Source organism: Myotis davidii, unplaced genomic scaffold, assembly GCF_000327345.1.
Source record: "Myotis davidii unplaced genomic scaffold, ASM32734v1 scaffold478, whole genome shotgun sequence".
Classification (NCBI taxonomy): Eukaryota; Metazoa; Chordata; class Mammalia; order Chiroptera; family Vespertilionidae; genus Myotis; species Myotis davidii.
The window spans coordinates 1086190-1102321 of NW_006289570.1; the positions used below are offsets into that span (position 1 = coordinate 1086190).

The following is a 16132-nucleotide window of genomic DNA, read 5'->3' on the forward strand; positions in this document are numbered from 1 at the left end:
TGTGTGTGTGTGTGTGTGGTGCCCATGTTGTTTCAAGAAGCAGCCCCAGGGCTGGTTGCACATCCTGGCCTCTCTGAATAAGGGGACACACGGGAGACATGGAACCTTCAGAAAGGCCCAGAACTTTTCAGCTCAGCCCTCGTAGAGACCCTGTGGGGACCCAAAGAAAGCTCTGTCCAGAACCTCTTTCCAGCAAAACCTACAACCGACACGATGATGACTATTTCAGGGGAGGGTGTGTATCCCCACCTCCCAAAGCCTTCAGGTTAAAAACCTCCAATATTTTTGTTCATTGCTTAACCAAACCAGATGTTTTCACTGGAATGGCTGTGTTTTTAAGGAAACGGTTGGCTGATTCCATTGGGAGGGGGCTGCAGGCAGAGGAGTATGTCAGCCAGGCACCTGGGGCCCTGGTCTCAGCTCTGCCACCAGCTCCCTTGGTGCCCTTGACAAGTCCCTTCCCTCTCATGGACTCCATTTCCACACCTGGAGAAGGGAGCACTGGTCCGTTGCCCTTGGAGATCCCATCGTATCAGTCTAGTTGGGTTACTGGCCAAGCTGAAGGGAACACTTTGTCCTTGGTGGCCAGTGGTCTGAGCCCGCATCCTCTCTCCTGGGAGGGGCTGGGTTCGGGGCACGGAATGAGCTTGCTGCCTGGCTCCCGGCCAAGATCATCTCCTGATCAGAGACTGGCATCCCACTTGGACCTGAGAGGGGCAGGGGCAGAACCGAGCAAGTTTGGACAAAGGGCCCAAGTACCTATGGACCCTGGATCTGCAATCAGAAGGCAGGACCTAAGTCCCAAGTTGGTGGCTGTTGCTAAATTCTGCATGTCTTGGGGCCCATCATTTTGGTAACCAGAGCTCCCATTCACCCTGTGTGCACAGTAACTTTGTGAAGTGAGTGAGGTTGTCCCATCTTCCAGACAAGGCTCGGAGAAGGAGGGTGAGTTGCTCAGAGCACACAGCTAAGAAGGGACAGAGTTGAGGACGCACCCCCAGGTCTGTCTGAGCCAGGCTCTTGGCCCTTATGTCACAAACATGCCCTTCCACAGCTACACAGCGCCATCATTTCAGCATGTGTGTGAGGTACAATTTCCATTGTACAGATGAGGAAACTGGCCCAGAAGGAGTAAGTGATGCTTCAAGGGGACAGCCGAGTAAAGAGAAACAAGTTCAAGTCTTCTGTGAGCCCCTCTGTTTGGCATGGGTGCCCCTAAGGGCGTGGTGACAGGTTTGTTCCCCCCAAAGCAGACCTCTCTCCTTTCCTTGCATGTCCCCCTAATACCAGAGAGCTAGTCTCCAGTGGGATGCCTCAAAATCCGGGGGTCGGGTCAGCTGTTGCTTCTCCCCGCCGTCTGGGTTCAAAGGAGCCACATCCCTGCTGTCAGGGTCCGCCCGGAGGCTCCCCACATCCTTCCTGTGGAAGAGGCGGCTTCACAGTCGGTTTCTTTAGGTAGGCCTGGCTGGTCTGCAAGCTCTGCCTGAGCCACTGAAGCCACAAAGGCCAGCAGGGGCTGTGGGGCTGGAAGCTCTGTCCAGTGCTAACTCAGGCAGCCACTGTGGAAGCAGGCCAGGGAGCCTTGGGATCCGCCAGACGTGGGTTCCGATGCCGGTGCTGAGGGGCACCTGTGTGCCAGAGGCAGGGCCGGACTCTCTGGATGTGGCAGTGAACAAGACAGGCCCTGCCCTCTTGGGGCTGACTCTCTAGTACAGGAGACAGCCCCCAACAGACGTTCTGAGTGTAATTAAAAAGATAATTATAGGCTGTGCTCCACAGTCTGCAGGAGAGGTACTTTGCAGCACAAGAACAAAACAGAGAAGTAACTGCATGTGTTACATAAATTACCTTATGCTTAAGATGTGAAGGATATGTCCATTTATTTTTATTGATTTTTTTTTAAAGAGAGAGGGAAAGGGGGAGAAAGAGAGGAAGAAAGAAACGGTGATTGGTTGTTCCGCTTATTTACGCATTCATTGGTTGCTGCTTGTATGTGCCCTGACTGAAGATCAAACCTGCACCTCAGCGTAGGGGGCTGACACTCAAACCAACTGAGCTCCCCCGCAGGGTGATGAGTAAGCCTTTCAGGTGAAGGTAGGAAGTGAGACGAGACAGAAGAAAGCCATTCCTGGCAGAGGGAACTGCATCTGCGACTGGAGGGAGCACTGTGGACATGAGTAATGGGAGGACTCGGAGTAGGGGGAGTTCCAAGAGCAAGGAGAACAGTGTGGACAGAGCACGGGGTCCTGTCCTAAAAGGGAGAGGGAAGGAGTGGGGAGAACCTGGGGAACATGGAAAGAAGAGGGAGAAGCTGACACTGATGGCTTGTAAATTGCACAGTCTCGGATGAGCATCCCTCTTTACATTCACAAGTGTCTGGGCTTCAGCTTATTCATACTGGAGATGAAAATTACTCAACCATCAGGATAAACAATGTGAAAACACCCACCACATCAGCCTGCGCTTTACCAGGGCAGGCATCCATCTCCCCGATGCCACCAAGGGAAAGCTGGAGACAGGGTTGACCCAGCATGATTTCCTCCAGTTACTAGTAAACCCAACCGGCTCTCTCCTGGCTCCTTTCTCTCCCCACCTCCACCACTTAATTTTGTTTTGGTTTCCAGAGAGAGCAGGCACTGGCTTCCCGTTGCCATGACGACTGCCATTAAAGGAGCTAGCCACGTGACTCAGAGTTGATAAAGGAAGCAAAGTGACTAACTGCCTTGTTTTCCTGCCTCCAGGCTGGGACTAGGAGGCCACTTAATTGGAGGAAAGAAGGCAGGGACTTGCTGGCCGGAGAGCAGACCCCAGGAAGGAGACAGGAGGAGCCTTCAGCACAAGGGCTGAGCTGGGCTTGTTTGGGGAGCTGAGCCTCCGGTGCCCTGGAAGGCCATAGCATGCGGGAGGTGGGCTGGACTTTCTAAGAAGGTAGGAGGAAAGTGAGAGAAACCACTGATGTTACTACTGGGATGCCATGGTGATTCCACTTCAACCCAGTGGTTCATAATGAAGGTTCTTAATCCCCCCCACCCCCAGGTATGGTTACCAGATGACATATAGGTAGGTCACACAATTAAATTGAATTTCAGATAATGAATAATTTTTAGTATAAGTATGTATTGCTGGATCTGGCAGCCTTACCCAGAGGACATCTGGCAATGTGTAGAGACATGGTTGTCACACCTGGGGTTGCTACTAGCAGGTGATAGGAGAGGTCAGGGATGCTGCTCCACTTCCTGTAATAGCAGGATGGCCCCACCCCAAAGGATCCAGCCCACAGTGGCACTGCTGTTGAGATTGAGAAGCCTCTGTGCTGGGCGCTGTCCCGAAGGCTCCCCAAGTGTCTCCTTCTTCACTCGTGGGACAGGCAGTCCACAGAGAGGCCAGGATTCAAATCCCGCTGTGTCAGGACCTGGAGGATGGCTTCATGACCCGGATTCCCCGAGGGCAGTGCTGAGGAGCCATGAGCTTCAGCAGAGTCCCTGGAAACGGCTTGGGTTTAGGTGTGTGCAGGGGAAGGAGATGAGGCCGGAAGATTCCGTTAGTTCTAGCTTGTGCAGGGCTGTGAATGCCAGGCTGCGTTGTCTGCTCCATTAGACAGTGGGGAGCTATAGAGGACTGATGAGCAAGGAGGGTCTTGTGTAGAATTGTACTTAAGGAATTTTCAGCTGATGGCAGGGACCAGGATGGACCCTTTCTGTTAGTTCTTAGACGAAAACAACTTCTTTTCTCCTTTACTTTCCCTCCTCTCTTCCTCCCCTCCTCCTGTCTCTCCCACTTTCCTTTCTTTCCACAAATATTTATTGACTATCTACTGTGTGCCAGGCACTGTTCTAGGATCTACAGATTGGGAAGTGAGCAAAGTAACATCCCCGTGCACATGCTCTCATGAAGCACACAGTCCAATCGGGGGTCAGAGAGAGAAGCAATCTATATATATAAAAGCCTAAGTGACTGTTATGACCGAATGACCGGAACGACCGGTCACTATGACACACACTGACCACCAGGGGACAGACGCTCAATGCAGGAGCTACCCCCTGGTGGTCAGTGCACCCCCACAGTGGGAGCGCTGCTCAGCCAGAAGTCAGGCTCACGGCTGGCTGGCGAGTGCAGCTGCGGTGATGGCAGTGCTATCGAGCAAAGGCGGCGGCTGCAGATGCAGTGGGGCAAGCAGCAGTGGAGCTGTGCCCAGCCCGGCTGAGGCTCCTCCCCGGCCTCCTGCTGCTTCGGCAGTCTGACATCCCCCGAGGGGTTCCGGATTGCGAGAGGGCACAGGCCAGGCTGAGGGACCCCACCCGAACACAAATCCGTGCACCAGGCCTCTAGTAAACATATGTTAGGAGTGACAAGCACTATGAGGAAATAAAGCTGGGAAGGGCTGGAGCGTGGTGAGAAGGGCTCACCAGAGGAGGGTCAGGGGTGGCCTCTCTGATGGGGTGACATGAGCAGAAGGAAAAGAGGGAGCCACGCTGACCACTGCAGGAAGAGTGTTCCTAACAGAGGGAACAGCATGTGCAAAGGCCTTGAGTCAAAAATAGCAAGGAGGCCTATGCGGCTGGAGGGAAGTAAAAATGGAGGATGAGGAGGAGCAGAGGCCAGAGAAGGAGCAGGAGGCCAATCATCCCTCGGAAGCTCTGGCTTTTATTCTGAGCGAATGGGAGCCGTGAGAGGGTTTGAGCAAGAGGGGAACATGAACTCACCTATGCTGTAGGCTGCTCAGGCTGCTGGGCAAGCAATCCTTGGAGGTAACAAATGGGGGTGACATAAAGTCATTAGGCTAGAGAGGAAACTTCTGTCTTGTTCTCTGAGCTTCCAATCTTGGGCAGGAAATCACACCTCTCCCTTTGCTCCACTGCTGGGCCAAGTAGGGGTTCCGGAAATGCTTGCAGAAGGCATCTAGACATCTGGACGGGATATTTTGGGGCTCTCTGATGCTGGCAGGGTTGACTCAAACCATTTCTGTGTGTCGTGCTTTCAGGCTTAAGACGGCAGAACTTCTCTTTATGAATAATGCAAACATATCTGTCGGTGCATTTTGGTATTTTTTTTCCAGGTCTCGGACAATGCAGCTTCCAGGAGCTTCTGATAGTGATGGCTTGGGCTTTAGCCCCCTGGCTCAGTGTGAAAGCAGGTTCTGTCTCCCGTGCACTCTGGCTGGGTCTCCACTGCAGTAGCCTCGCAAGGGCCTCCGGGAGAGGGTGGTAGCATTTGTTGCTGGTTGGCAGGTAGGAAGGACACTTTTGCCATCCCCATGGGGAGTGAGGACACCCGAGGCTTTGTCCCAACTCTGCTCCTACTACCTGTGGCCTCCTAGCAGATCCCCTCTCCCTGTCTCATTCTCCTGCTTTCTAAGTGGACAAGGTTGGACAAGATCCAGGACTCTAAGAACCTCGAGTCATCTAATTTGGCTGACTTCACTCTCTGAGAGCCAAGTCTTTCCGATATTTTCTGTCTTCTGAATTTGCCAAGTCCGTATTTAAGACTTATTAAAACTCAATAGCTGATAAGACTTTTGGGGAGCCTTTCCTTCACTTAAGGAAACCAAGGACTCCAGCCATTCTAATGGGATAAAGTTTTTTTAAAAAACATCATTTACTGAGCATTTTATATGAGTGACCTCATTTAATTATTTCAACACCCCTTGAGGTGGGTAAACCCTCTCCCTTGTAGATAAGGAAATTGAGACACAGAGATGGCAAATACTTGGCCTAAGGGAGCGGAGATCATCAATGGCACAGCTTGGGGGTCTGGTTCCAGAACCCTGCTTTTCATCACTCTGGAGCCAAAAATCAGTGACCCACATGTGGTTATGAGCTGTCTGAGAGTGGAGTCAGGGAAAGGGCCACCCTTTGAGTTCAGGTCTTGGCCATGCCATCAGTAGCTGCGTGAATCTCTCTGGCTTCAGTTTCCTGGTGCATCTGAGAGTGGGGGCATCACCTACCACACAGCAGTGCGGTGTGCCACCCCTGCCTGCCAGACATTCAACAGAATTTGTGCTTGGCTCACCCAGTTAGGAGCCAGAGAGGCTCAGTTCCATAAGGACATTTTGCCGCCCTTTCTGGTCCCACCTGAAGTTGCAGGTGCTCTCAGCAGGAGATGTTGTTCTCCCTGGGTAGACCCTGGGCTGGGGGTGCCGGGCCACAGGAGCAGTGCTGTAGACTGGGAAGATGTATTTATGGGATCCAAGGGACGAGCCCTTGAGTAGGAATCAGGAAGACTGAGTCTTCACTGGCTGTATGGCCATCTTGGGTGGGCAGCTGGATCCTCCCTCTGGGTCCAATTACTCATTGGCCCCTTGAGGTAATCCCTCAGCCCAGGGAGATCAGAACCTGAGCCTGCTGGCCCTGCCACTTAGCCGCTAGGAGCCCCTGGGTGAGGCGGCTGAGAGTGCTGAACTCCAGTGGGGATCAGCGTATTTTTCTTTATTTTGATAATACAAGAAGATAGGAGATGGGCTATGGCCGGGTAGCTCAGTTGGTTAGAAAAAAGGCAAGATTGTGATCCCTGGTCAGGGGATGTACAAGAATTAGCCAATGACTGCATAAATAGGGGAACAGCAAATCTAGTATGTTTCTCTCCTCTCGCGCACTCGTGTGTGTGTGTGTGTGTGTGTGTGTGTGTGTGTGTGTACACATATATTTGATGAATATATTTTTGTGCCTTTTCTTTGAAAAATCTTGAAGCAGTTCAGATTGTGGGTGTTTACAAAGGACAGGAGCAGGTCCTTTTGCAGTAAGGCTCCGTTTAAAAATCAGAGAATTGAAGTCCTAAGAGTTCAAGAGACTTGGTGATGCTTGAGCACTGAGTGAATTCTTCTTTAATCACTTAGTTAGTAAATTATGTTTAATTAGTGATTTAGAATTATAGCAACTACCATTTCTTAAACAATGTTTTCTTTATCTCATTCAGCCCACAAAACAGTCTTCCTATAGAGTAGGTACAAATGGAAACTCCTCTTTACTCACGAGGTTAAGAAGCTGGACCAAGGTTACATAGCTGAGAAGTAGCAGAACCAGGATAGTTTAGTGAGCTCCATTCATTTCAAGTTGGATAATTTGCTCACAAAACTAGCTGGAACAATAAGTAAACATATCGACACAAAGTGAAAAGGAAAAAGAGACACTAAAAATAGGAGTTTGGGGAGGTTTGGGTGAGTCCAGCTTCAGGTGCAGCTGTATCCAGGTTTTCCCGTGGTGTCATGAGGACCCCCATCTCTCCATCTCTCTGTGCTTCCTTTCTCTGTGTTGGCTTTAGGTTCTGCCCCTCTCTGTGGGGAGGTAGAATGTTTCCCAGCAGCTCTCAGGGCACAATCTGCCCACTTGGCATCACAACAGAAAGAGAGCTGCCCCTTCCCCATGGTTCAAGCAAAAGTCTTAGTTCTCATTGGACCAGTTTGGTTCAAGTGCTTCTTTGGTGCCAATCACTGTGGGATGAAGTGCTCTTATTGGTCCAGTCTGAGAGGTGAAGTGTGGAGTCAGATCTCTGAGAGCGAAGGGGTCCCAGAGGACAGTCAAGGTGAAAGGACCAGACAGAAATGGAAACCAGGCAGAGAAGTCACAAATGTCCATCTCAAAGTAGCGAGGGTCCCTGCCTTTGGAGCCCAGCCTCTAACAGTGGACGTATCCACTCTTGTGCTCTGTGCCTGGCTGTGATCCCAGGTGCTGCCTGGGTACCTGTGTGCCAGGTGTCTGCCGGATGAGGGTGAGAGATTTCTACTCGGGGGGTGTACAGAGCCCTGAAATTGTATCAACACTTTGTACTTGGTGTGTGGAGAGGGTATCCTCAGCTATCATCAGTGCCTCTAAGTGGTCCACAGCCCAAATATCCAAATACGGTTCAGAACCACCCTGTAACATGCCAGGATACATAGGTCCACACAATACAGCGCCATGCTCAGAATGAAACGGTGCCTCCTAATTTCTAACCCAGCGAGCCTCCAATGTAACAACCCCTGGTGATAATCATCATTAGCATTTATTGGGTACCTACTATGTTCCAGATCTCCACTGTCCAATGTGAGCCACAAGTCACATGTGCCTACTTATATTTAAATTATGTATAATTAAACTAATAATACTTCCTGTCCTGGGTGGGGGCTCAGTTGGTTAGAATGTCATCCCGTATATCACAAAGGTTGCGGGTTCGATTCCTGTCAAGGCACATACCTAGGTTTCGGGTTCAGTCCCCGGTTGGGGTGCCTGTGGGAGGCAACTGATCTATGTTTCTCACATCATTGTTTCTCTCTCTTTCTCCCTTCCTTTCCCTCTAAAAATCAATAAAAACATGTCCTCAGGTGAGTATTAAAAAACAAAAACAAAAAACTTTGCCAGTCCATTAGCTATGTTTCAAGTACTCAGAAGACACGTGTGGCTAGTGATACTTACTGTTGGACAAGGCAGGGTTAGAGCATTTCCAGAGGTTCTGTCGTGTCCTAGACTTCGTGCTAAATGCTTTACATCCATTAACATACTTAATACTAAAGCCTCAGAGGGGTAGACCCTATTTATTATCCCGTATTCCAGGGAGTAAAGGAAAGCTCAGGGAAAGTGAAGTCAGGTCACACAGCTGGTAGGCGGAGCCAGGATGCTAATCCAGTCTTTAGAGAAGATTCAACTGCTTTTCCTCCTAAGCCTGCGTAGAGGTGGCTGGTCTGTTTTCTGGTTCACGCTGTGTGTGTTTTAAGCAACCATCTGTGAATCTCATTTCTTACTTTCCTATAGCTGCCCGGCCCCCGAAGTCTGGGCAGCCTTCCAGAGACTCTGGGTACGCTTGAGAGTCTGTGTGTATGTTTCTCGTGCATGAGGCCCGTGGGTCGGGAAGTGGGGCGCGTTGCCAGGGGAGCTGCCACACGCAGTGGGCAGCGTACCCAGGAGAAGGCTGTCTGATCTCCAGCATGTGGGCTGGGAACGTGACACACGGCGCTGTTTTCTCTGGGAGTGGGGGGTAGCCTGGCATTGTCTTCAAGGCCCCATCATCTCCAGCGGTGACTGCGTGACTGCCCGTGGGAGTGTTGGCCAGAAGGTCCTTCGCCAAGGTGCCCCCAGGCGAATGCTCCAGGATCAGGCACTGGGGGAACCCCTTTGTCAGGGGCTGTCTGAGGCTCCTGTGCAGGGTGGTGAGGGGAGGCCCGTTTATGGGAACCCCATTCTCAACCCTAGGATACCCCTCTATCCAGGTTGTGGCAGGCTGGCCAGTCTGTGTGCTGTTAGGGCACCATGCTGGCGCCTGTTTATAGCGCACCAGTAAATGATTAACTGGGGCCAGGGTGGCAGCAGCTGAGTGGGTGGCATTCCCCTCTCCGGCCAGCCCTCCAGCCACAGGTAGGCCAGGTTAGAGGGAAGAGCTGGAGGGAGGAGTTTCCTAACACTCCGGAGATCCACATGCCACTGCTATGTCCTTGATGTCCCCTCCCCTCTCGCTCACTCCCATCACAGGGGTGCAACTGTGGAGGGCTTTCGGTATCGGAGGATGTCAGGGCAGGAGGGTGAGGCAAGGCTGTCCAGGGCCTGAGTGAGAGAGTCCAGAGAAGGAAGCTCTGAGCCATTGGCCAGTGGTTGCCGAGCTCCTGCCAGATGCCCTCGGGCTCCTCCCTGTGAAGGCCCCAAAGCCCCTGGCAGGCCATGAGGGGGGTGTGGAGGTGCCCATCTGGAAGGAGGCGCTTAGCCTGTCTGCTGAAAGATCGCAATCCCTGCTGACACCCTCCATTAGTGGCAGAGCGAGGAAAGGACATTTTTTTCCTTTGATTTGTTTAGAGCAGTTTTAGGTTCACATTAAAAATAGAGTGGTAAGTACAGAGATTTCTCATACCCACTATTCCTACACGCGCAGCCTCCCCTACTACCAACATCCTGCACCAGAGCGGGTCATTGTTACCCACAGTCCACGGGTACATTTGGGTTCACTCTCAGTGGTGCCCATTCAGTGAGTTTTGGCAAATTCAGAATGGCATGCGTCCACCACTGTAATATCGTACAGAATAGTTTCCCTGCCCTTCAATCCTCTGTGTTCTGCCTGCTCATCCCTCCTTCCCTGCCAACCCCTGGCAACCCTGGTCTTTTAGCTGCCTCCATAGTTTTGCCTTTTCCAGAATGCGATATACTTGCAAGCACACAGTATGTAGCCTATTTAAACTGGCTTCTTTCACTCTGGAATAAGCATTTCAGGTCGGACAGGTTTTTGTTTGTTTGTTTGTTTGTTTGTTTGTTTTTACCACGATTCTCCTTTTGGGAACAGACATGTGACAGAGAGGGAGCTAGGAGGCGCCGGGTGTCCTGGGAGAGATGAGAAATGATGCCTGGAGATGGAGGTGGGAATGGATGGGAATATCAGGTGGATGGGACTGTGCCAGCAAAGGCCAACGGGGCGCGAGGGCGCGCGGGGGGGAGGGGGGGGAATCTCTGGGTCACACAGGCAGAATGGCACGTGCAGCCAGAGATCAGCATGTGGGAAGGGGAAGGGAGAGGATTTGGCAGGAAATTCATGGTGTGGGAGATGGGGCCACACCATGAAAACAGTCACAGCTTGCAGGGTGGCACCATCCTCCCCCAGCCCCTGCATCGTGTCTGTTGGTGTCTAGGTTTGGGAGCTTCCTAAAATATTCCTATTTCCCCCACCCACCATCAGCCCTGCTCCTGCCCCTCCTGCCTCTCACCTCCTGCATGCCTCGCCCATAACAAATTAAAAAATAAAAAGCCGCCAGCTCTTTCCACGCCGCATTGTCCGTACACCTGTTCTTCCTCTGCGCTCCAAGGCGGCTCTGTGGGGGCAGCTGCAGGGGAGAGCTTTTCCCTCTGCTTTGAAGTTGGAGAAACCGAGGCCCCAGAGAGTTCCTTTCTACTTGTTCTTCAGACCTGGACTGTCACCTCCTTTAGGAAGCCCTCCTGACCTCCCTACCCACCCAATTTCCCACTGATACTTGTTTAATAGAACCAAGAACCGCTTTTTAATATATTTATTGATTTTATGTGAGAGGGAAGGAGGGAGAGAGAGAGAGAGAGGAGAGAGAGAAGGAAGGAAGGAAGGAAGGAAGGAAGGAAGGAAGGAAGGAAGGAAGGAAGGGAGACATCCATTTGTTGTTCTACTTATTTATGCATTCATTGGTTGATTCTTGTATGTGCTATGACCTGAGATGGAACCCGCAACCTTGGTGTATGGGGTCGATGCCCTCACCAGGGCCAGGCGTGTGCATTAGTTCTCAGGAGCTGGGGTGCCTGCAGAGCGACACAGCCGTCCTCAGCTCACCCCTCTAGCCCTAGTGGCTGTCAAGGGGCCTTTGAGTAAGCCTCTTTTCCCCACAGGCTGAGACTTATTTTTAAAGCCACCCCAAGGCCCCCCAGGCGTCCTTATTTAACCATTCTCTCCTCCCCTGAGTTTCTTACAAATGTAAGAGTCAGGTTGCCTGGGGGCCTCCCTCTCATAGGCCAATGCTGGTTCAGCATTACTCACCCACCTGCACTGCCAGGCACCCACCACCTGAGTCAGGGCTGAGGCAGCAGGCCTCTGAGGAGCAGGTGGCACCTCGATGATGTTTATTTAAGTCTGCTCTGTGCCACCGGGCCCTGTGCGGGTGCTTTAAACCAGGGGGCCCTGTGGGCCAAATCCAGCCTGTTTATGTACTGCTCCTGAGCCAAGACCAGTTTTGACTTTCTCAAAGGGTTGTTAAAACAAAAGAGACTGTGCGACATAGACGGTTATGATTGAAAACAGTTTTGCAGATTGAGCAAATAAAATTTCAGAATGCCTGGTTAAATTTGAATTTCTGAAAAACAACAAATCTTTTCGTGAGTGTTCCATATTTGGTACATTTACTAAAAAAAAAAAAAGAAAGTTCTTTTTTTATCTGAAATTTGGATTTCGCTGGGCACCCTGCATTTTATCCGGCAGCCCTAGCTCAAAGCCTGAAATAGTTGCTGTCTGCCTCTTTACAGAAAAAGTTTGCCGGCCCCAGGCTTACACATAGCAAACAAGATCAGGGGTCAGAAGGCCTTAGGACACTGCATGGAGCTGAGGTTCTGGTACTAGTGTTATTAATCAGAGTGATCACCAAACAGATAGCGAGCACTTTTCTCATGCCAGGCACTGTCCTAGGGGCTCAAGATCTACGTGGGACAGACAGACACTAGATGGATAAACCCCCAGAGGTGTGGGAAAGTCAGGCCGAGCGTAAAGCCAGACACTCTATTTTAGGCAGGGTGGTCTGAGCCCTCATCCTTTTTTGAGCTCTGTGCATGTTTTAAGTTTTTAAAGCAGGAATTTATATTTAGAAACTTTCAAGAGACTTTAAAAAGGCCCAAAGGCATCCAAGTTTAATAGAAGATCATCCTGAGGCAATGTCTGTTGGTTTCTCCATTACTCAGGCATCTGTTTGATCCTTGTTAATGAAACACCCCGATGATTCTGCTAGTTGGGTCCTGGTGATTTCCTCTGACTGCCGCTATCTTTCATAAGTGGCCATCAGCTCACACACAGTGAAAAACGTAATCACGAAACATCTGCAGATCCAACTCCAATATCCTGTCTGCATTCTTCTTTGAAACCAGGTCCAGTGATTATCGGTTTGAGTAGTGGAGACCTGGGTGAGTGCCATCTGCAAAGACTGGTATCATCTGCAGCTCTTTCAGACAGAAACCAGAAAACACCCTTCGAGACAAAACACCCAGAGCTCTGCACACGTTTTTATGAAATTCTCACATAGCAGCCCTGAGAGGTGGTGTGGGTTTCATCCCCATTTCACAGATGAGGACACTGAGGCCTAAAGTCACCCAGCCAATGGCTCAACTGGAGTTTGAATGGGGCCTGGTGGCTCTCAAGTTCATGTTCTTACTCAGTGCACTAGTGCCTCCCTAGATGGTGCCAACCTGTGCTGGGTCCTTTGAGGCCCTCAGCCTGCATTTTCCACAATCTTTTTGATAGCCCTGAACACTGGGCCATGTTACTTCCTTTCGGAGCTTAGAGAGCATGAACACAGCAGGGTGGAGAGGAGTAGCAAGTTAGTTTGGGACCTGGCGGGGTTCAAGGTGGGCAGCATGAGGGTACCTGGGTGTGGGCAGGTGGCGGAGGAGGGGAGTATAGACCGGGCAAGCCTGGGAGCCCCAGGAGCCTGCCTTCCTGCTTTGCATATTGGCCAGGATTTCCCTGCCTGAGATTAATCCTCCTTTTATGTTGTTTAAATATTTGCAGGAAGAGGGAGGGATGGCGGGAGGGCGGGGCTGGTTTCCAAAGGTTTGCAGGATGGGACTGGAGATGGGGTGGGCCCGTGCTCTGAGGTCTGACGTGGAGGGGCGGGGCCAGGCCAGGCCCGCAGGCCAGTGAGGCCCTGATTTGGGACATCCATTGAGGGCCAGGGTGTGGACTGAGTAGTTACTGTAGACTCAAGAGTCCCTGCAGTTTGTAGAAGCCTCTCGTTACCCCTGTGAGGCAGGGGTGCTGTTGTCTCCATTTTGCAGATGGGGAAACCTGGTCCAGCATCATGCGGAAGGTGAATGGCCCAGGGTTTGACCTCAGGTCAGTGACTCCACATTCCGGGCTCTTGCCTCTTTCAACTGCCTCCTGACATCTTGTCCCTAACATGGCTGGGTGTTCAGGGCTAATCTAGACCCAAACGGATGTTCAGTGAGAGCCCCGTATTGAAGCAGCTGGTGGCCGACTCCTGAGAATGAATGCCAGAGAAGGATAAAAGCTTCTTGACCATTTTGACTTTGATGTCCCCTCTTCCCCCACAGGAAGTGGTTGGCAGAGTCAGATCCTGACGCCCAGGTCCGTGCTGCTTTTGGTCCCTAAGTTCGGAGAGACTGGAATCCCTTCTCACAGGTTTCTCACCACCTTGGGATTTCAGAGGGCCTGACCCAGTACAGGGTCGGGCCCTCAGACAGATCTGGGTTCAGATTCCAAGTGGGCCCCTTCCTGGCTGTTTGTCCTTCGGGCAAACTGCATAAACTCTCTGAGCCTCAGTTTATCTATCTTTTAAATGGGGAAAACAATGCTTTTGTGAGGGTTAAATAAAATGTTCTATACAGAGCACCTGGTGCATAGGAGGCACTCAGTAAACGTTCTCTCTCCTTAAGTAACAAAAGCATTGGTTCTGAATGGCCTCCGGACGAACCAAGGCCCTGGATGTGAATCCTGCCTCCTCTGCGTGACCTTTTGTTGGGTGATCTAATCTTTTGTGTCTCACTTTCCCCATCTGTAAAATGGGAATAATTTGGGAAACTACTTCATTAAGGTTGTGCCTACAGTCAGTCCCTGGAGCATACTGAATGCTCGCTCAGAAAACAAACAAAATGAAACCTGAACTTCAGTGTCCTAAAACTCCCAACTGTTTGCTAGCCCAGCCTGCCTTTTCACATGTAACAGCACATTTGATCCTCATCACAGCCCCACAGGAGGATAGGTCCGCTTTACAGAAGAGGAAACAGGCACCAGCAGGGGTGCATAACTGGGCTGGGCTCACCCAGGACTGAGGGCCCTAGCTGGGATGTAAATGGAGGTCCGTGTGACTCCGAAGCATTGCCTCTGTGTTTCCTGAATGGGGCGTGGTTTCTGGGCCAAAGCTTAGGAAACCACTCAGGTTGCCAGGAGCCAGGATGCCACATTGCTTTCCGTCCCCATCTCCAAAGATCACCTCCAGGTCCTTCAAAAATGCTGACCAAGTTCAAGCCCATGGCTGGGAGGCTGAAGGGGAAGGTGGCTGACCTGAATTTCGGAGGTTCTGTGGCTGCCTGGCCCTTCCCCTTGCTCACAGGTCTGTGTGCTCTGTCCCCTGGGAAGGGAAGCAGCATCTTTGGTCCTGAAGTGAGGCAGTGCAGGCGTCTGTGAGACTCAGTGACCTGGGGAAGGCTCCCATCCGCATTCCCTTTGTAATCTCTTCTCCTGGCCTCAGGCTCAGCTTGTTCTTAACTAGGATGAGGTTCTAGCCCATGGCTGGCAGCCAGCGGGGCGGTGGGGGGAGTCCTCACTTGCTGGAACCCTAGGTGCTGCAGTCCCACCTGCACCACCCATGCCTGAGATCCATCCCCAGGACGGGAGGCCTGGGGCCAGACAGCCACGGGCTCCCCCCTGGAGCACTTACCAGCTGTGTGGCTGAGAGAGGGGTTGCCCTTCCTGAGATTCAGGATCCACAACAGTAAACAGACAGCCTGCTCTGCTCTGCAGTGTAGACTGGACACAGCGTGTGTAGTCAGGGTGCCAATAGGAAGCAGATGGTTCCCTCAAACGGAGTAGATTAAGGTGACTTTAATAAAGGGGCGATTGACTGAGGCGAGGGATGCTGGGAGACAAGGAAGGGGGCAGCACCCTGTGACTGTTAATGGGGGCAAGGAGGACCCAAAACCAGCACTTCCCCTTGCCTAACGGGTGCGAGGGAGAAGCCAGGAGAGGGGGGCTGGCTGTGTGGGAGGCTCCCTGGACTGCTCCGGCTCTTCCTTAAGGATTGTGGGAGATCATTTAGGTCCGCCCCGATCCTCTTCCTTCCCCACTTTCCCCCTCCTCCTCCTTCCCCTCCAGTCTTCTACTGCAGTCCGAGTGCTTGAGAATCACTTGGAAGGCTTGATAAACACCGTCTGATTCAGGGGGTCTGGGTGAGCTTGAGCAATTGTATTTGGACCCGTTCCCAGCTGGTGCTGGGCTGCTGGATCCTGCATCTCTCTAAGCTTGTCCTGCCTTGGGCCTCACTGGAGGGGCTTCCGGTCCAGTGAAAGCTGCCCTATCAGGACCGGATCCCTGTCTGGCACATCAGAGGTGCTTGGGAAGGATTTGTTGGGTGACTGAATCTGGAAGGGAAAGCAGGTAGCCTGGGAGTCAGACGCAGGCTGGAATTCTGTCTCCACTCTGGGCCGGCCCCCCTTCTCTGGGTGAGTTGCTTCACTTCCCTGAGCCTCTGTTTCCCCAAATCAGATCATAGATCCAGCTTGGCAAGTGACGACTAGGGATTTGAAACCAGATCTGCCAGCTTCCAGGCCTGAACTTTTACACAACACCCTCCTGATTCTTCTCTATATACCTGTTTCGTTCATTCGTTCACCCACTCATTTAGAAAATATTTATTGAGCACTTACTATGCACCAGGCACTGTTCTTAGTATGCACCAGGCCCCATGGGCACAGCAGCGAACAAGGCAGACGAGGCCCTGCGC

The 16132-nt window shown here is 51.7% G+C and overlaps 1 protein-coding gene across 1 annotated transcript in view; it reads left to right on the top strand.

Annotated features, from left to right (window-relative positions):
- Positions 1-16132, top strand: part of SGSM1 (small G protein signaling modulator 1) — a 107355-nt gene that overhangs the window by 52526 nt on the left and 38697 nt on the right. The window lies entirely within an intron of this gene.